This window comes from Fringilla coelebs (genome assembly GCF_963513975.1).
Source record: "Fringilla coelebs genome assembly, chromosome: 13".
In the NCBI taxonomy this organism is placed as follows: domain Eukaryota; kingdom Metazoa; phylum Chordata; class Aves; order Passeriformes; family Fringillidae; genus Fringilla; species Fringilla coelebs.
Window position 1 is genome coordinate 9,547,467 of NC_140039.1, and position 20,695 is coordinate 9,568,161.

Genomic DNA, 20,695 nt, shown 5'->3' on the forward strand with positions numbered 1-20,695 from the left:
TGTGTAGCATAATTACAAAACTGTACTAAGATGTGGCACTCAAAAGAAGTGTCCTTTTCATCTTCATTCCTGCGGTGCAAGTAGGATGTGCATCACATCAAAACTATCTCTTCAATTGCCATTTTGTTTATAATACAGTCTTAGGCAGTGACTTTGAAATGAATATGCAAATAGGAAGAAATTTAGAAAAATAAAAACATCTGATTTTTTAAATTTGTCCCATTCCTCTGGTGCTTGACCTTCCTGGAAGTACTGGGCTATCACATATCAAGGCACCATTCCTTTCATATGAATTACTCAATTCAAATACATTTACTTTCTTTTCAGGCTGAAGTTTAGTATCTGTGTTGGTAAGTAATCTAAATTCTTCTCCAAACTTGCTCTGGTGGCGAGGCCAAAGAAACCAGTTGCAGAAAATGCCCCTCTAATGCAGTTTCTCTCTCATCCCTCAGAGTTTACCAAATGTACATGCATCACAATTTGTATTTGGAATTTCAGATTTGAGAGGGAAAAATAATTGAGCCAAACTAGACAGGCAAATTCAGAAAAAACATTTCTCAACTACTAGTTTTGATATTTCCTGGTTTGCCTGATTCCTTGGGACACTGATGGTGGCAATGTAATATATACCAAGAAAGTTTTATAAGTTTTTTTTGTATTTCGGTCTCTGTTGTGCCAGATGCTGATTATATTCAAATCCCACAGCAATCAAAGGGAGAAGGTTGTTTCACACTGCACAGGACACATGGGTAATCCAAGTCTGAAGCTTGTGTTTAATTTCAGCCAGTCTTACCTTAGGTGTCTCATGCCAAGTTCTCTGTGTACCCCCAGAGAAGATGGCAAAGCAGCTGAAGAATCACAGGGTTCCTTCATGAAGAAGTTTTCAAAGACTGCACATGGAACTTCTGTGTGAGGGAATTTAGAGCTAAAAAATGTGCAAAGCAGGGCAGGAAGTAGAAAAAGCATTGGAGAAGAGCAGCAATGCATAAACATTTTAACCCAAATCTTTCCCTTTCCCTATGTAGGGAACAGATGTGGACAAGGATTGCTGTGAAGAGGTACCAGTCTGACCACGAGCATTCACATTAACCCAAATGCATTTATAATTGATTTCAGGCTCTAAGTCCTGTAAAAATTTGCTCACATGAGTACTTGTATTCTTCTGTAAGCTATCTGACCAATTATAGCCCCAAATACCAAGCACTGATATCCCTCACTCACTGGAGAAGGACTGAGAGTAATTCCTTCTGACTTCAGTAGCGTGGGAACAAGGTGCCTCTCCTGCTTCCTGATTTTAAACTTGTAACCTGCTTCACAGACACTAGTGAATATAACAACATTTATAGTCAGCTTAGGAAATGGTTCTCTGTATTTTAGCAGAATGACTATTTCCAGTCTGCTGTATGTCACAGAGAAGGAAGATTGTAAGACATTTCAGTTAATTTAGCTATGAATTGCATTAACTGATGGTAAACTTGAAGAAAAATTAAGAATATCTGAAAAATAATCAGGTCTGAGGAAGAGGTTTCCCCTGAAATATTAATTTTCTTTTAACCAAGAAAAAAAATTCTTATCATATGAGCTGGACAGGTCTTTTCCTGTAGTTTTCAGACTCTGATGTTTTATTGACCAAACTCCTTGCTTTAGACTTGAGCTCATGTTCTCTGAGGAAGTACAAGTGGTAATTATGCAAGTCTTTCCTTCCCTGTCATGGGCAACATTCACAAGGGAGATTTACAACCTCCAGCTTTCAGATACGGAGGCTGGTTGTTTAACTTCAGAGAGAGCAACTCTGACATGGTGAATGGCATCAGAATTGGAACAAATCCTCTAGAAACTACATGCACAGTCCTGGGAGTTAATTATTGGAGGGGCGGGGGGGGGTTTGCCTCTTCTTTCTCTTGAAGATTGCTCAGAATTTAATTTGTTTTAGAAATACTCCTAAAAAAATGCATTTTACTCCTCTAGTCAATAGCAGACCTACCTTTAGCAATAGCAAAGTAACCAATGAACTAAATGATATTTATTAAATTGAAACAAATTCAATGAGATAAGTGATCATAATGTAAAGACACCACAAGGAGAGATTGTGTTAAGAGTTGAGTGCTGGCCTACATACACAAATGACAAAATACATATAGACAAAATACACTGTAAATGAACTTCAGTAATGAGACCTAAGATGTATTTTCTTATCACAAAGCATTCAAAAAGTCAGGCAGTCTGTTCATCTGACTTACATTTAGCTGGAATTTTGATATATAGAGGAAACAGTTTGGCCCCATGCTCCTGTAAATGTACACATTTGCTTCAGAAAGAAGAAAGTGAGTTACAATCAGAAATTTACTTTTAATCAATGGACTTTCATTTCACTTCAGTAAAGTTTGGATTAGGCCCTTAATGCACACGCTTATCACGACTGACACCAGTCCTGCCTTTGCACATTTGGTTGATCTGAGCCTGGAGAAGGTGCAGAGGGCAGGAGAGCTGCACAAGGAATATGCCTGGTCTGTAATGGCTGCATTTTTGTGACCCTTTGTGGATTGTAATAAGGATTTTTTATTAAAACAAAACAAAACTGCAAGAGCTTGGGGGCAGATCTGTGTTCTCTTTTGGCCTGTGTTAACCTCTAACCAAAATCTGGCCATTTAAAAAAAAAAAAGTACTTCAGCTGGTTTTCTTTATTTTTGGAAGTTTAAAATGAAATATAAAGCCCATAATAAAATGCATATGAGGACATGAATCAATAGACATGAGAACTATGTTAAGAACTATGCAACCATAGAGGTCTTCATTAACAAGGTTGTTCTACTTGTGAAATTCAGAAAATGCTCTTATTCACTTGTATGCATATTGTTGTTTGTGTCATTATTTATTTCTATGGTAACCAAAACAGTAAAGACAGCAATATTAGACAACAATCAAGAGAAAAAAATACAACTTCATTGCAAAAGGAGACAACTAAGAGCCAAAACAGAGGTGTTTAGATGATGGTGTAATTTGCTATAATAACTGTTTAACCACATATTTGGCAAGCCCTGGATAACTCACTTATGAGTAATGCATTTGTCCAAATTACATTCAAATAAAAAGTAGTTACCCTGCTCCATTATCATGTGCTCTGCACAGATATTTCCTCCCCATCGATTTTCCCACGGCAAGAAGGCTTCTCACGGAGCCCAGGTTAGCTGTGGATTGGTGCTGATTTCTCTTGTGCAGCCTCTGCCAAGCTGGTTAGGTGCTCTGGAGCCACATATCATCAGTCCAGTGCTATCTGGAGCTATCTGACTTCCTTATGCAGCCTCCCACTCTCCTCTTCCTTGTCTGCTCCATCTGGAGGGAGCTTGGCTGCTCTCCTCCAGCCCCAGCTCCCCGAGTGCACGGCAGCTGCAGCTGCCAGAACATCTGCTGTCTCCTGGCCTTGCTGGGGTGAGCACCAAAAGCACAGCCCTTTGAAAGTTGGACACTGGCCTCCATTTGAAACTGGATGAGTTCAAAGTTCTCCTGTTAGTCCTGAGACTCAGAGCTTCGTGGGAATAGACAACTGTCTGTAACACAAATTCGAGTGCGCGTTTCAAAGGGATACAATGCGTCTTCTTTAGGATGCACTGGCATTGTGCCTGCTCTTCCCCTGCATCTGTGGAGATTTGGGGTTAGAACTGTCTCATTCTGAAGAAAAAGTCATTTTCAAGAGCAAAGAGTGGAAGGAATGCAAACCCAAACAAAATTAATCCTTGACTCTGCAACTTGCACCCATCAAGGGTGGGCTTCTAGTGCACCAGTGCCTCCAGCCTCATACAAAAGCTGAAACAATGTGCCCTGGGCTATTCCTGATGAAGGCAGAGGTTGCCTCTTGTTTAAAAGGCGCATTTGAAAAAGAGATATCTTATTTGTAAAGTTATGAACATGAAATAACATCACTGTAATCTCACAGGAGGAAAAATCTGCACAGCAGCCCCTCATCAGCTGTACTTTTCATCTGTCAGGGTCAAAACATGCCCTGGCGACGTGCAGAGCTCCCACTGGCTTCATAATGGGAAATGCATTACTTCTTTAGAGCTCACTTGGCTTTATTTGGAATGATTTAATACTTTGGTTATTAAAAGTTTCATGGTTTGGAGAAGGAATATCAACGGGTGACACACCCTTCTTTGCCAGTCTGTTCTGTACTTTCTGACAGGTTTCTGCACGGGGCAGAGCCAGAGTGTGCTGGTGAGTGAGGGTCTTCCAGGAACAAATCCTGGACCTTGAGCACAGTGTGAACAACCTGGGATGCAGTAGGAGTTCAGCTTTATCCAACTCCTGCTGGCATGGAGCTTTTGGCACTCTCCAAATGTGTCTTAACTGAGATGTTGGCTCGAAATGCAAGCTGACATAGCTTCATCCCCTGAGTGTCCCCCACTGCTTATACTTCAGCTTGCTCAAACCTGGAGCTTCTCTGGTTCAAGTGAACAAACAGCCTCTCTGAGGAGGAAACCTCAAGCTCAGAAAAGCCTGATCCTTAGTCAGGCTCTCTCAGAGCTGGAGGAGCTCTTGACAGTATGAACTCAAACTTCAACATTAGTGGAGATGTTCCTGCACCCAGAGTTGCCCTCTGGGGAGCTCCCCACCTCTGCAGCACCCACAGACAAAAACATGTTGGCCTGCCCCTCCCCTGGGGCCCTCACAGCCACTTTTTACAGAGAAAAGATCCTTACTGAAAATCATCTTGCAGAAAATAGGCTTTAAGGGCCTTTGACAGTTTCCCCAAAGGCACTGTGGTCCTCTCCAGCTCCTTAGTAAGAAACATTGGCACATGCTGTCCCTGTCACCAGGTGGGGAAGCAGGAGCTGCCTTTAAAGTGATCAATACTGAAAATAGAATCAAAAATATGTCTCCAATGGGACGGGCAACACCCTGATACAGACACCAGCAGAACACAGAACAAGCTGCTCCAAATGATTGTGCAGGTCTGGAAAGAAGATAGAAGCTACTGCTACTCAGTTTGTACCACTGCAGCTCAAAGCTAAGTAGGCATAAATAGAATACACAATAAATGTATATTTAGCTGTAGTTAAAAGTGAAACTTAATATGCTATGTTAGTGCATAGTGCTCTCTTACGAAAGAAAACTAATTTATAGGTAAAGAAGCAGAGCTTAAAACTAAGAGACTGTGTGGTTTAAATAAGCTAAGTAAAATGCATACTTACTTACTTACCTTTTATTCTCCTGCTGTGTGTGCCCTGAGCTGGTCCAGGGACTTCTATGAGGTAAGAAATTCCTGGTCAACAAAAGTTCCTTTTCTAAAAAAAGTGAACATAATGGAAACGGGGAACCACTTACCAGGCAGCTGAAAAAGGAGCTGACTGTGCAGAGAATTTCACACCTTATGGCTTTTGGTCAGTAAAGCACATAAACAAAATGTAATTTTCTATGCAATTACACAGGGTCACACAAGAATATTATGTTTTAGAAACCCACTCAAATGCATATTGCTCTGTAAGAGTCCAATCCAGAAAATGGTTCCTCACTTAGTAAAGTTGCTCGTAAGCATTTCTGGGAGTGGGGCCTACGAGACATTTTCCTTTTTATGCTTTCTTAAACAGTTTATGTGATAGTAACAACAGGAAGATAAATTACTTTGAATGGTAGCAATTAGAGAAATAAGGAGTGTGATAGATTTACCATATGGAAAACATCTCTCACACATTTTCCTACAGTCATTAAACCTGCTTTTAATGACACAACACTGATTTCAGAAAGAAACAAAGTTTATTTGATGAAAATAAACCAGCTGATCAACACTAAATACTTCCCATACACATGATAACAATGTTATGAACTCTAAATACCTTGGTACTTTACACTTCTACAAGACATTAAATTACAATGACTGTCTAATACATGCCCACTGGTAATTTCTAGGAATTCCTTAGTTTCATATCAATGTCCTTAACCATATATCAATATCACAATCCAGAACATGCCACTCACTTGAAAAAATTATTACAAGAAGCACTATCAAATGAGGATCTAAGGTAAATAGGGGATACTGACCCATTGCTGCAGAACATCACATTCAAACGTCACCCTACACACACAAAAGAAACATTGCGGATATAGTTTGTGTCAACACATCTGAGGTCTTTTCATAAACACTGTTTAAAAAGGAAATTGAAACCCACTTTCAAATGAAAGTCAATGTGCAGGTACGTGCATACTGGATACACAAAATTCATTAAATACAAAATTCATACTGTACATTGAAATGAAAGAAAGAATGTGCAGTACAAGACTGATCTCACATTAAAATAATAACCATTATCTTAAATGTTAAGCAAAAGTTGGTTTGCTTGATTACACTCAGAGGAGGGGGGGAAAAAAAAATCTACCAAACATTGCTCAAATAAAATATTTCCCAACATCACAGTGTTTATTGTAAACCCCGAGATTCTATTTTAGGATATGAAAAGATTTTCTCCAAACATCATAGAATATCACATGAAATGAAAAGAAGGAGGAAAAAAAAAAAAAAACAAAAGCAAAGCAAGAAGAAAAAAAAATCAATGTTAGACAAAATTTTCCTCTTTAGGGGCTGACTTTTAGGCCCTGATAAAAGTTTAGATCAATACTCATACCAACATGAGTGGAGCAAAAATGCCCCTAAAATAATATCTGTGACAAAATTGGCACATACATATAAATATCTAACTATACAGCTTTGTATCTGTGACCCTATTTCCCCCCTAGTTTATATCCTACTTCAAGTATTCGGTTGCAGAGTTAAGGTAAAGACCTGATTGTAAGAGACACAGACGATTGTCCCCTACTGCGACAACAAATCTGTCATCAGAAACCTGTTTTGTTGTCTGAGTTTCCAAGTGCAACATTTGTCATATGTGCTAAATATACTCCCAAAAGCTTTGCTGTTTCAAAAACAAAGATCTAAAATGCCGTTGATAGTTAAAGGACAAACTTTTTAAACATGAATGAAATAGGAATTATCTATGCTAATTCTATACATTTTATTCTATTTACTGAAGACAGTCACATCCAGCAGGACTCCTGCTCAAATAAATTGCTCCTTGATTGCACCGAGAATCATGGAACAAATAAATAAAATATCATTTCTAGACAGTAATTTTCAGGGGGTTACTATGTATGGCTCATGTAGGATGTTTAGGGTTAATCGCACCACAGGTTCAAAAAATAATTTTTCTAAATTCAGTGCAAGACTTTAGGAGTATCCATTTAGATTTCTTTTTTTTTTCTTTTTTTTTTCTTTTTTTTTAACAGCAGCAAAGAAAAAGTACTAAGGATTAAGGCCACCCATGCTTAAATTTATTGTTTGTCCTTTAAAAATGCAGATATTCTATTTCCACTGCCATCAGCATGGAAGCATTTCTTCCATGGACAAAAATATGCCTCAACAAAACAGCCAAAAATTTGCACATGTTTGCCAGACTGACTGAAAATGTTTGTGGAGTCAGAAGGAACCTCTCCTTGAGAAGTGGTAGAGATCTGACTGTCAGTTAAGAGTCTCTCACTGAATGGAATGACTTCACATTTTTGTTTTTCCTTGCATGTGCTTTAAATTTATTTTACTAGACACATTTTGTTGACACAAACAGCCTTCAAGTGCTGTTTGTTCATTGGTATTTTCTTTAACATCTAAGATTCATTGGGGTCTATGTTGGAGACTGTTTTTCAATGCAGAGAACAATAACAAACAGTTCCACATTTACAGGAGACCTAGTGCATATACTGTATTCACAGCAATCTTATCTTTGTTTTTGTTTTTGTTTGTTTCTTTAAAGAGTCCCAGCTTTTATTGTTGAAAACATGTATGCATTTGGATGGTAAAAGGTTGATACATCCTTGTGTACATGTCCATATATACACACACATATGTATTTATATACACCTCAAGCTTTTACCATCCAGGAATAGATACATCTTGTATATAATCATATATTTATGTTCAAATTAGATGTCCTATGCATTGTCAGAGACACACACCATATTTTCATAAATCTAAGCTTTGTCATCAGTTATTAGTACCAAAAATTGATTTCATTTCCAACCTGGCCCAGAGCTTAATACCGGTTATAGTATCAATATTTGGTTTTGGTTTGTTTTTAATTTATATTTTTTTATCAGTAGAGAAAAGAAAACAGAGGAGGGTAAAGGCTAGTTTTTATTTTTTGGAAAAGCCTGTATCTAACTGGGGGTAAAGTTAATGCCAACACCCTTATATAGCATTTTACTAATACCTCTTTGATAATCTAGTGCAATAGAAGTGATACTTTAGAATAGACTAGGTAAAATCAGCAAATGCAGATGCCACATCTGGGGAATCTGAATTACCTATTAAAATCAATATTAATTTACCAAAAATTTGCTAAATAACCTGTTTAACTGAACTTCATTAAACAACTATATTCTGAACAGATGGTTTCTTTGTAAAAACAGTAACTCACAAGACCCATTAAAGACAGAAACGAAGCTCTTATAATTTCTGCTTGAGTCTCCTTCATTACTTTCCAAAGTATCTAATTTCACAATAGACTACAAGAAATAATGGAGAAAATGCTAATTAATGCAGCATTTCATTAGATATCAACCTTAGCATTCATTTTCTGCATCTGTGATCTTCTCCAGGATATCATGGTCATGTTTGGAGATCCAATGCAATAGATTATCATTGTTACCTTCCAGTGCTACAGTTCTTTCTTCCTTTTTCACTAGTTCCTCTGACAACTGTAACAAGGGAAAAAAAAAAAATCCAATTAACAACATGACTGAAGCATCCAGAGCGTCTTAGTTCTCATCTAATCAAGATTCTCATACATATGAGTGGAGATAATGCTTTTCTAGGGGCTGAGGATTAAGTATGGCATTTAAATTCAATTTGAACCCACTTATGTTCATAGGGTGGCAATTAGTTTTATTACTAATTTGTATGACACTACTCCCTCTACATGGGAAATATTTTAAACTCCTAAGATGTCAAATTCTGTTGTGCTTGTGATTCTGTAAACAGTGACTTTTATGATCTTGTCTATAAGCACAGTAGCTTTGAAAGGGAAATGTTATTAATAAAATTAAATATTTTTCTGTGGGAGCCAAGGGAACCATTGGTTTATTTCCACCCAGTTCCGTGGCAGGTGGGAATGTGCAGCACCTCTACCAGCCTTCCAAAATTGAGGCACTGTTTTCCTGTCATATTTTAAGCACTTTGAGCTCACTTTAATTTGCAGAACAGTGGAGAAAGGTTTATGGACACAAGAAGCTCAGATTTGCAGAAGTTAGAAGACACAGCAATGTGTTAGGAGGTTTTCAGCCACACACCCACTAATCACAGGTGCTCTGCCTGGCTTGGCTGGCACTGCTGAAACCCAGCAAGAGGGAGCTGGTGTCAGCACAGCTCAGCCAGTGGGAGGAATCTTCCTGCCTTCCAGCAATTTTGGATGAGGCTCTGTCTGATTGGGACTACAGAGAGAGGCCTCAGTGATTTCTGTTGTTACTTTAGCTGTGCTGCAAGCAAACAGCAGGGTATGCTTGAACAGAGAGCAGTGAAGTGGTCTCATTCACATTATCTGTGTATCAGATGAGTGGGAGGAATCAAATGATTCCTTTAGAGGGCAGTTGTTCATTTATTCACTGACTTTATTTCTAGAAAATTTGAAATGCATTATGTATGGGATTCTCCATTATTGCCCTTCCATTTATGTAACCTTAAAAGTTTCCAAAACATCATATTTTATGAAAAAGAAATTGCCATACAATGCTTAGGGGTTTGTATACAGCTGAAGAGTTGGGTTTTTTAAAATAAAGATACTGACTAAAATTCCCCTTTAAAATTTCAGAATCTAATATTTATCAGATAAATTATTCTGTGAGTAAAGTGAAACACTGTTTACAGAAAAAAATTATCATATTATTTTAAATCCCTATTTTCAACTTCACATCTTGCTGGAAAGCACACATAACAGTTTATATCACACAAATGTAGATGAATTTTACTTTTGCAGTGAGCAGTTGGTACAGTTCTTCTGGTCAGAACACTCAGGGACTAATCCAAAGCCCACTGAAATATGGAAAGGTTCCCACCGATTTTAACAAGTTTTGGATCTGGCCCTTGAACAGTCTAAAAATGACTTCTGCAGAGCTGGAAAGCCAGGGAGTTCCTAAAGTAGATCATGTTACTAGTTCTGGCACATAAAATCGTTGCAAACTTTTTATGAAAACTGTAAGTCAGCGCATGCATTACGTTGGGGAGCTGTGCATAGCTCCCATTCTTTCGTGCGCCGAGAATTTCTTAATCATCGTTCAAAGAGATACAGGGGCAGAGGAAGCACACCTATAAATTAATGAGGATAGCACATTCCAGAAACTGCAGCACAACAATGCCTAGGTTTTTAAACTAAAATGTGATCACAGCAAATCTTCAATGTAGTTGCTATTTTCCAAGCTGAAGTTCCTCTGCAATTAACACTTTTATGCTCAGAAAAAACAAGAACCCAGAATAAAGTGTCCAAGCTGAGGAACAACAGCAAAGCACAAAATGCACTCCCTCTCCAGCCTGCTCCTCACATTTTCATTGGGGTTTTAATACAGAATGAAAGCCCCCAAATAAACCTCACCCACTTAATCAACCCACCCATTCACCAGGAAACCATATATGTATTGGAAGTGTAACAAAAACTTGTTGGCCACAGGTAGGAAATGCAAAGTATTTCTCAAGTAAGTCAAATAAATATATAAAAGGATATTGCTGTCAAATACCAACTGAGGTTGAGTAAATTAAATTTATATTTGTTTCTTCAATGCTGCATTTGGTAAAAGTCACTGAACCTCTAAAACAGAAATAAAGTTTGGTAACATGCATTGAGCCTGAATTCAGCAGTGCTCCAGCTGAAATTAATGTCTTATGAGTTTGGCACCTCTGTCAGTCCATTAGATACCAGTCAATGAAAACAGCAGAAGGATGTGAAGATATAAAAGTGTAGTAGCCCACAAATATTTGTTCAGATTGTTTTTCCTTTGGATAAAGACACCTGCCTGATTAGTACTTTTTACCTCCAATCCTTTCCTCTCAGCAGTGATTTGCAGAAACAAGCTGGAGAGGGTGGGTAAACACAAAGGGGTTAAAGGGGAAACTGTTTAATAACAGTAGTAAAATGCAGGCTATTTTTGACATCTGGGTTAATGTCCATTATGCTCCATATGCTTTCCAAATGTTTGCAACAAGCACCCAGATACAAAAACAGATACCCATTCACATAGGCTTAAATTGCCCTCTCCTAACCTGTTACACATGGTACCTACATAAAAGGCCAACAACTGATATGGTAATTAGTGAGTAAGAAAGAGAGGGAATAGACACTTTATTGCAGGGAACTGGTATCTGACCAAATGTTAGTAGAGAAGGATATCATTAATGAAACCTGTGAGGGCTATTTCTGTTCCCTAATCTACAACAAGGCCTCTGCACTATAATGTGACATCCTTGAAAAAGCTGTCAGGATGAATTCCTCAGTTTCCTTCTCCAGACTCATTCATCATTACTGCAATCAGAGTACCAACAAATGATGGGAAGTTATTTCATTTTCTGGAAACAAGTAACTAGACTGGAATAAGGCTATAACTCATAAAGTCTTTCTCAAGTGATGTCCTGGAATTTGCCTATGCCTCTTGCAACAACATCATGTAAATTGTAGGAGGGAGAAAAAAAAAAGGCATTCTCAATTTTTACCTTTGTGCAAAACCATGAAAAGAATGACTCCATTAACTAAGAAAAAGCCCCGACACTCTAAATTCTGCCCCTGCTGCCAATCTATTGTGGGACTAAGGAAAAAGTCATATCATTTTTCTGTGCTTAAACTTGCTCTCTGCTACAGCAGGCATAACATCAGGCTCCTCACAGGAATTTGCAAGGCTTAATGTTTGTAATGCTAAAAAGTCTTGGATGAGTGCTAAGTATTATTATTTTTCAGTTCCTGCATTTGATTAAAACTGAAATAACACAGTAAAAATTAAATTAATATATTAAGTTACAAGTAAAGAGCAAGCATGTGGTTTGTGGAGCTACTTGTAACACTTTTAATACGAACATGTATTACAGAGTAGGTGATTCCCAAGGTCTGTACTGACATGTACCATGTGGGCATAACTTAACAACTGAAAAACCCCCCAGAAGTTTGATTCAGCCAAAAATCTGTTCGTGGCTTCTGTGTGAGCTCAGAGCTGGGGCCAGCAGGAGCCCTGTGGGCTGCTTTCCCCTGCCCCTGAAGTGCAGTTGCAAACACGATCACAGCCCAGATATTTGCAACTCAGCACAAGCAACAAAATTGGGTAGCACAGATCTGCTGCAGTGCTCGCCGCTGCAGAGGTCCCTTAACACAGGATGTGACAATGGCACGACATGGGCTGTTTGAACCTCCCTGTCATTACAGCCCAACAATAAATGCTGGTTTTGCTACTTCCTCCTGGCCTAACTCTTGAGGAAAGAAAGAAAACCCACCTCTCACTTTCTAAAGAACACAGTAACCTGTTAAAGCCTGTTATATCGACATGGAAATCTCTAGTGAGGAGGGCCAAGAAGAAAAATAATTAAGGCATAAATTTGAATCCAACCTACGTAGAAAATTTTCAATGCTGAGATGCCAAAGACACCTAAAGACACTTGTTGAGCAGAGTGAAAAGGTAAAATCTAGTTTAAATTTATAGCATTCCTTCAGTGTCCCTCTAGGAGTTTGGCTTTTTGCCAGTGTTCCTTGTTAAAAATTTGTTAAACGTGTTTGGCATTAATGCAAACACAAAGTGCTCATTTGTTACAAATTCTATTGGAATGCATTCATTTAAGGCAATGAAGTAGTTACCAGAAAAGAAAAAATGTTCATTAAGTACATTTTAAAAATACAATGATGTATGCGGTGCATAACTATGGCGCCCCAGTGGCTATATAAATATCTGACAGAATAACCACAAGTTGTGTTTGGTTTGAAATTGGAATCTCTTAAACAGAACCGATAGAACAAAAACTGGTTTTGTTTGTTGTCAAAACTGATGCTAGTCTTTCTTGTTTAGATCTAGTTATAATAACCAAAGTTTTGCCATACAATTTTTTTTTTTTTTGCATCTCAAATCAATAAAGCCCATGGGTTAAAGTAATGCTCAAGGAAGTTTCTTGATTCTAAAGGTAAGTGCAGCACTGCACATTATCTGGAGAACACTGGACACAGAAAGTAAACACCCTGCTTGGAGGAGAACAAATTTTAGTCATTCTTAAAAACTCCACTTGAGGAAATGTTACCTGGGAGATCTGCAACTGTCTGACAACATTCAGGTTCACCTCAGCAAAAAGTATTTCTACTCCTTTCAGAAAATAAAGAGCTCAGACCTAGTTAACATCCCAATACCAAATCCCTCTTTTATAATAATGTGGAATATCCCTGCTAATGATAACTCTTGATATTGAATAAGCAACTCTGAGGTTTGTTTTTTAGATATTAAAAAATATCTTCTTAGCTACATTGTAAAACTAAAACCATTTTTCTCTTTAGTTATTCAATGATTTACAGCTACTTACAAAAAAGTTTAAAAAGCATAAATACATAAGTAAAACGTATTCAAAAGAAGGATCCAGAAACTGTGTGATTTAATTAAATACTGAAAGATTCACAAAAAACCACCAGCATAAAAAGTTATTTATAAAGACAGAATTAACTTTGCTTCAATTCTGGCAAAGAAATTATTTATCCCATTTGTTGCTATTTATGTTTTAAATTCATTACACAGTAAACTTCAGAAGGATCTGCAGCTGGTGGTAGAATCATTGCACGAATGTGATGAACTTTCCATATTGCTATAATGCCAGAATTGTTAATCTTAGTTAGGGATAAAAGCAGATACCATTGGGATGAATAAAATCAAATGGATTCAAACCCTCTAGACAGCAAGAGTCCTTGAAAACTACTGTACAATTACATCATAAAATTAGATGAAGTTTATGAACCTTGAGACTATTTGGACAAGGATGCCTTCTCTACTGGGAATGTTTATAAATCAATATTAGACAAGTGTTGTATGAGTTAAAAGACAGCTATTTCTTCTTAGAACCTTTTTCTTTTCATAGAACAAGTCCAGTCCAAATCAAAACTCTCCGGAAATATCAGAAAACTCAATACATATCCTTCAATCTGTCAGTTGGACACTGAATTAAAAAGGGAAGTGTTAAGGATGGCTTCAGAGCAGAACTTTTCAATGGGCTGAGCTGGAGTGAAGATGATGGAAGAGTTTCCATCGATTCCAGGAGACCCCGCAGCCGCCCAGGGAGGCGGCGGGGATTCAGCAGCGCAGGGCACCGGGCGCTTTGTCAAGACGTTTATGACTTCCTAAAGATAGAGCACATTGAGATCATCGTAACTTTTTGTTGTTGTTATTTAAATCGAATTAAAGTGACAAGAAAAGAAGAATTCTTGTGTTTCAATGCCTCAAACAGCGACGCTCCCATCGTGATCCTGAAAGCTGTCGATAGCAGGGATCACTCGAAGAAATTGGAAGGTGCCTTTTCCATCCTGGCTGATGTGGAATGCCATTTATTCTCCTGCGCGGGATTAATTAGGGGCCTTTCTTTGGGGTTTTTTTGAAGATCAAGGTTTCGCGCTCGGTGCTGCCTAATAACACGGTGTGCCTGCCCGCCACCTGGCCCGGCGCGGCTCGCCCGGCTCCGGCGGCGGCACCGCCTCGGGCCACGGCAAGTGCGGGCAGGAAACGCCGCCACGGCCGCGCTTAACCCGCGCTCTGCCGGCCCGGAGCCGGCCCTGCGACCGAGCAGCGACCCTGCGGAGGCAATGGTGCCGCCGAGCGCCAGGTCACTGCCCCGGCGGGGGGACAGAGCCGCCCCGGCCCCGGCCCCGGCCCCGCTCGGGGAGGCGCTCGGAGCGCGCTCCGCCGCCAACCCGCGCAGCGCTGGGGAGCCCCGAGCGCGCCCGCAGCGCCCGTGCCTGGGAAAAGAAGTGGTTAAATAAACGCTGTGTCAAGCCCCCAATCTAATAAGTCATCTTATTAGGAAGTTGTGATGCCCTGTTTGCCCTCGCCTGTGGCTTGTCTGCTCCACTGAAAGGTCTCCTGCTGGGACCTTTGTGGCATTATACGAGGTAGAGAGGGCTGCTGCAATATATGAGCCTTGGTTTGGAGCAGCCAAAACAGCAGGAGAACTAAGCTGCAAAGAATTAAACATGTAACAACTTTGTAAAAGCACAGACAGTGATTGAGGTTGGCCCTTTTGCTGTTGACACATTCTGGCCCCTGTAGGTTGTGGTCACTAAGCCCATTAGAGCTGCAGTGTGGCAACATCTAGTTCAGCAAGTTCAATGTGTTTCTGGTTTATTTCTAAATACTGGATGCAAGCTGGCAGCGATAGGAGAGTGGAATATGGCACCAGAAATATGTCATAAACACAGTTGTCATTGTCAGGGATGTGAAATTACTTTTCAAACTATTTATTTTTGGCAGATGGAGGGTGGGTGTATTTTTGCACTTTGTTAACTGAAATTTAATTGCAACTTGCTACATGTTTTGTTTAATCAACGAAAAAAAAAAGGAGACAGGAAACCTTAAGATACTGTTTTCTCTTAAAAGACAAAATTTTCACTGGAGAGAGAAATCTTTGTTGCTAGAAATTCACTGCAAAATAAAACCAGAATAAAACCAAACCCAATAAAATCTCAGATTGGATAAGTTTCACTTATGAGCATCCACTTATTTAAATAACTACTCCCCACTGTACTTTTGTTTCCATTTCTTTAGGATAAAATATGCATTTAACTCAGATTTTAAAAACTGGGTTTTGAAATGGGCAAGACAGATTAATTAATTAATGAAAGGAGGTATTACAGACATAATGAGGGGTAGATTTAAGTTCTAAACCCTAATATGCAGAATAGAATGCCCCTTCCCATCTCCTTGTGGACCACACTTTTTCAGGGAACACTGCAAGGTTTCTGTTGCACATTGATGAGGATGCTCATGGTCCCTCAGCTCTGAGGGCTCTGTTTGCCTCTCCAAACTGTGTTGTGGCCCCAGGTTTTGAGTCCCTGCAGATTCACCTCTGCCAAGAGCTACCAGTCTGTGGATAGGGAGCAAAGGATGAGTTGGCTGAACACTTGTGCATCTGAAACATTTGTCTCTCCCTGGAGCCTGTCAGTGCTGCCCCTGCCCTCCTCCCCAGATGAGGCAAAGCTTATGTAAGAGGTGAAATGTGCAGAGAGGGATAAAAACAGGTCACAGCTGAAGGAGGAGGGGAGGGTTTGGCAATCTTCTGTTCTTTGTGTCTGCAGCACAGGCATTTCCCTGGTGCTGCCCCTCTTTTCTCCAGGGGTTTTTGCTCAGGCGTGGTCGCCCTTTGGGTGCCCCCAGCTCCCTGCTCTGGCAGCACAGCTGAGCTCCAGCTTCTGCTGACCCACAGAAATGACTGCCACTCCTTTTGGAGGGATGAAAATTATGTCAGGGGCAAAGCACATTCTGTCTTTGGCCACCAGTAATGAAGGAGCGCTTCTTTTCTGTTCTTAAGAGTTTGCCTGAGCCAAGCAAGGTCAGAGCTGTGGCTTTTCTCTGGATAAGGGAAATTTCTAGAATTTGCAGGAGGGGGTTTTTTCTGCCATCTTTTGAGATTTGCTGATAATTTGTAACTAGAAGGAAATTCTTAAAATCTCATACATATTTTTCTGGTTGTAGAGTATGATTTGGGTTTTACCTCATGCATCCTACCAGTCAGTCAATATTTAATAGCTAAAATTGGCTGGCTGTTGTGCTTGGATAACTCTAGTTACTGTGGCTGCTACCACACTGTTGTTAGAAGCATATTGGTTACTAGATGTTGTACCAGAGTAAATACTAATAAATTTGGTGGTTGTGGAGAGGAAGTTTAATCCAAAAGCATCCCAGCCAGTAAGGAGGCACACAAGGGCTGTACTCCTTCTTTTGATGCACCCAAAGGCAGGATGGAGTTGGGCAGAAGAGAAGTGGTGAGGGCTGAGTGCAGTTTTGAGGTGCTTTATGTGTGTGCCTATTTCTGCCTTTAGGAAAGGGGTGGATCCTTGGCCAGGCCTGAAAAGTCTTCTTAGAAATGCTGGACATAAGCATGGTGTCCTTCAGGCACACGACTCCAGTAGGTTATTGAAAGCTTGCTGGGGTTGTTTTTTCCTTTACCAAGCAATAGCAAGAAATTAAATAAAGATGCATCTCATGGCTTGTGCCTGCTTTCCCAATCACCTCAGATTTCTCATCTTCTAAAGCTGAGAATAAACTAAAGAGCTTCAGGGTATTGCTCTGTGAATCTGAATATCTGTACCAACAGCTGTATGTCCCACCTATACTTCATAATTTAGACAAACAATTAACATGCCATTTTCTTAGTTTATTCAGCTAGTTAATAACCAAGCACTCACTGAAGTTCTCCTCTCAGGTATATCTAAATACTGATTGTGCTGTGGAAGGCATTGTGAGGTATGCTTTTTGTATTAATAATAACAATATAAAAGAAATCCATATGTCAAAGTATAGTCAGAGTTCTATTGTACACAAAAAGTCTGTTTTACACTACATGAGTTATACTCTCACCTTCTTCCCCTCCAAAGGATCCTAAATATATTTTTTTTATTTTACATAGCTCATGATATGAAACTGCTGATATAAATGGTGCCTGCTGGTACAGTTGCATCTTTTAATGTTAAGAAGAAAGAGATACAACTAAGGCAAGTGTTAGTAGGTTTGGTCTGTTTGAAGACCAATGCTGGATCCATTTAAACTCCTTCAAACTGCTAAAGCATTACAATGACTGTGTGTGGCACTGGGAACAGGACCATACATGCTCGACAGCTACTTATTTTTTAAATACCCATCCAAGTAACATGCAGCATTTTGAAATCTAACTTGTGTGGTCTAATTATGCAATAATTTTTATAATTTAGGCCCCAATATTATGAGCTTCTCCACAATTATGGCTCTGCCCACGCATTTCTCAGTGCATGATAGGGAAGACATAGGGGCCAGCTCTGTTAAACATACAAACATATGCTTTAATTTTTAAATTTTCACTCTATGTGAGACTTAAAAATGCACTTAATATTAAGAAAAGGCTTAAGAGTCCATCCTGAAGGGGACCTTAGTGGCTTTCATTCAACTAAAGGCATACATATATAATTCCATGCAGACTGAGGACCCACATTTATCAGCATTCCAATGCTAATGAGTATCACATATAGGGAAATGATAAAATAGCAGTAAGCAAAAATTTGCTCCCTCCCAATCTTCAAACACCACCTTTCTAATCACTATACACTCAAAAACATATATGTGTGCAAGAGTTGGAGAGATCAGAAGGTTAGACTGCAAGATTTCCAAAGATATTCAAACCATCCATGCAAGAGTCAAATGACAGGTAAACATGTAGAACTGAAAACATGAACTTCATTACGAAATCGTATAAAACTACAATGGTGCATTTGCGACTTGATACTATTATAAAAAAAAGATGCATTGCAATTAAACTGTTTAGCAAAACAAGACAAGGAAATTAATGAGTAAGAATAATCACCACAATCCATTGCTAACTGCAATTTACTCTGAGCAGTATTTTTTTCTAGACACCACCTATTTCTCTATGCCTGTTTTCTTTCTCCTCTCAATCTCCCGTTTCAGACCTTGTCTGACTTCTCTATTTTTCTACTTGCTTAAACTTGATTTCTCCCCACTTTTTTTATTCCATTCTCTGCAGCAGAGCTCTTTCTGCCCTGTCACCAACCTCTACTCTCTGCTGAGAGGTGGCACTGGAAAACAGCTGGAATTGGTGTGACACCACCACCCTCTATTTTCCCTGCAGCTCTTGCAGAACAAGATAAAACATGAGAAGAGTAGTTCATAAAAAGCAGGTTTGAGGACACTAATTTGCTAATTAGAAACAGAAAATACTCTTGATGTGCATGCACAATTGTGTCAACCCCACTGTAGTAAAGGTAAAGACCAGAGTGGAACTTAATTAAAGGAAACAACTTGGAAAATAAGAATAGTGACGGCAGTACAAAAATTGTTCATTCCTCCATTAATTTTAGGGAGAGCAACAACTGAACAGGTACTTATAAAAAGATATTTCCCACTAAAACAACTACAAGAAAGACAAGATAGTTTTAGGGCTACTTTCCAGAAACTTTGTTTTCTAATTCAAGAAGGTAAAACCGTATTTGACAACATATCCTAATTTCTCATTAAACACTCTAAATGCAAACAAAATTATCTAACCCATTTAGTTCTAATTTTCTGGATTTTTCTTTTCTTACAGTTGCATATCTTGCCTCATTTTCTATAGGAACTTAAAGATTTAATATATAGGTCACCACTTCCAGGTACACCTCTACATTCATATTTTTAGAGTCTGTAAATGAGACACAGTGGCCTGTTCTGTATAAAAAACACTGGATTTGGACAAAAAGATGTGGGAAATTCAGCAAAAAAAAGCACAGCTGGATCATTATTTCATATTTGAATGCAGCATGTTGTATTATGAAAATTTGAGGATTAAGTAAAAGAATGCAGTTTCACCACATTTTTTGTGAGGAAATCTTGTTTTTAGAAACATTTTCAGAGATCAAATCAAGCTAACTTTTTATTAATTTATCTAAGCTACTCATTCTTTTGAACAAGTGAACAAGTCCTTTTTTTAGAATATACCTCAACTGTAATTTATCAATTCTTTTATCATCAAAAGTTACTGTTTAAGCCAGGAATAGCTTTTTAGCAGAGCTCAATGGTTAATCATGCAAAGCCAAAAAAAACCACCAACCAAAAATCCAAAAAACAAACAGTAATTTCTCATTCAAGTTACAAGGTCATGAACAGGAGATGTGAAAAAGGAGCAGAGGAGAAAGAGGGTCACCTGTGTCCTTTTCAGATTTTTTTTTCCAATAGAATATTTGGGGATCTTTCATTTAATTAAATAAAATCTTACTTTGAATTCCCCAAGGTATGCACCTTCCATCATCAGGCATTACCACAGTAATGATCAGAAAATATTTTGTAGGCTCATTGTAAAAAATGCAATTTGTTCCAGCAATAATTTCTAATTTATCTATCTTCCAAATTTCAAAGTGTGGGTCAGGAACAGTTCACACCTTCCAGTGTTGCTGTGCAGAAGGAAAGGGAATGAACCCTCCAGGTTCCCTGCACGCGGCCCTGGGAGCTCAGGGCTCCTGCTAAACCCAGAACATGGCATTTAATGGTCCTCAGGAGGCCAATACCATCCACAAACCACTTAGCACAGTTCCACTTTCATTCAAACTCGTGGTCTCTGCAGCTGGCATGGCAAGCCTGGCCAACAGCTCCATGATACCCAAGTCAGAATTACTTGTGTTCTATCCAGAGCCAGTGCCAGCCTGTTGCACTCAGTGTCCATACTGCAGGAAAATTTACCACTCAATTCATCTTCAACCCCTTTGGATTATTAATGATTTTACAGATTTATCATACTTCTATTTCTTTCCCAAACTGAGTATTAATATTGCAATAGCTTCTCTTTACATAGAAATAATTTTAAATCTCCTTTTTTTAATATTTTTTTTTAGCCTTTGTTGTGCTCACTGTTCTTTCTCAGTGGCTTATCAAAAATGGGTAGAATAGCAAAGATGTAGGAAAGCCTTGAACAGGTAGAGGGGTT

The 20,695-nt window shown here is 38.9% G+C and overlaps 1 protein-coding gene across 1 annotated transcript in view; it reads right to left on the bottom strand.

Annotated features, from left to right (window-relative positions):
- Nucleotides 1-8,551: 8,551 nt before the first annotated feature.
- The window catches only part of ERC2 (ELKS/RAB6-interacting/CAST family member 2), a 402,854-nt gene continuing 390,710 nt past the window's right edge, over nt 8,552-20,695 (bottom strand). Inside the window, exon 17 of the mRNA XM_084214527.1 lies at nt 8,552-8,739. The gene's annotated coding sequence lies outside the window, so the exon portion shown is untranslated. The remainder of the gene's footprint in view (nt 8,740-20,695) is intronic.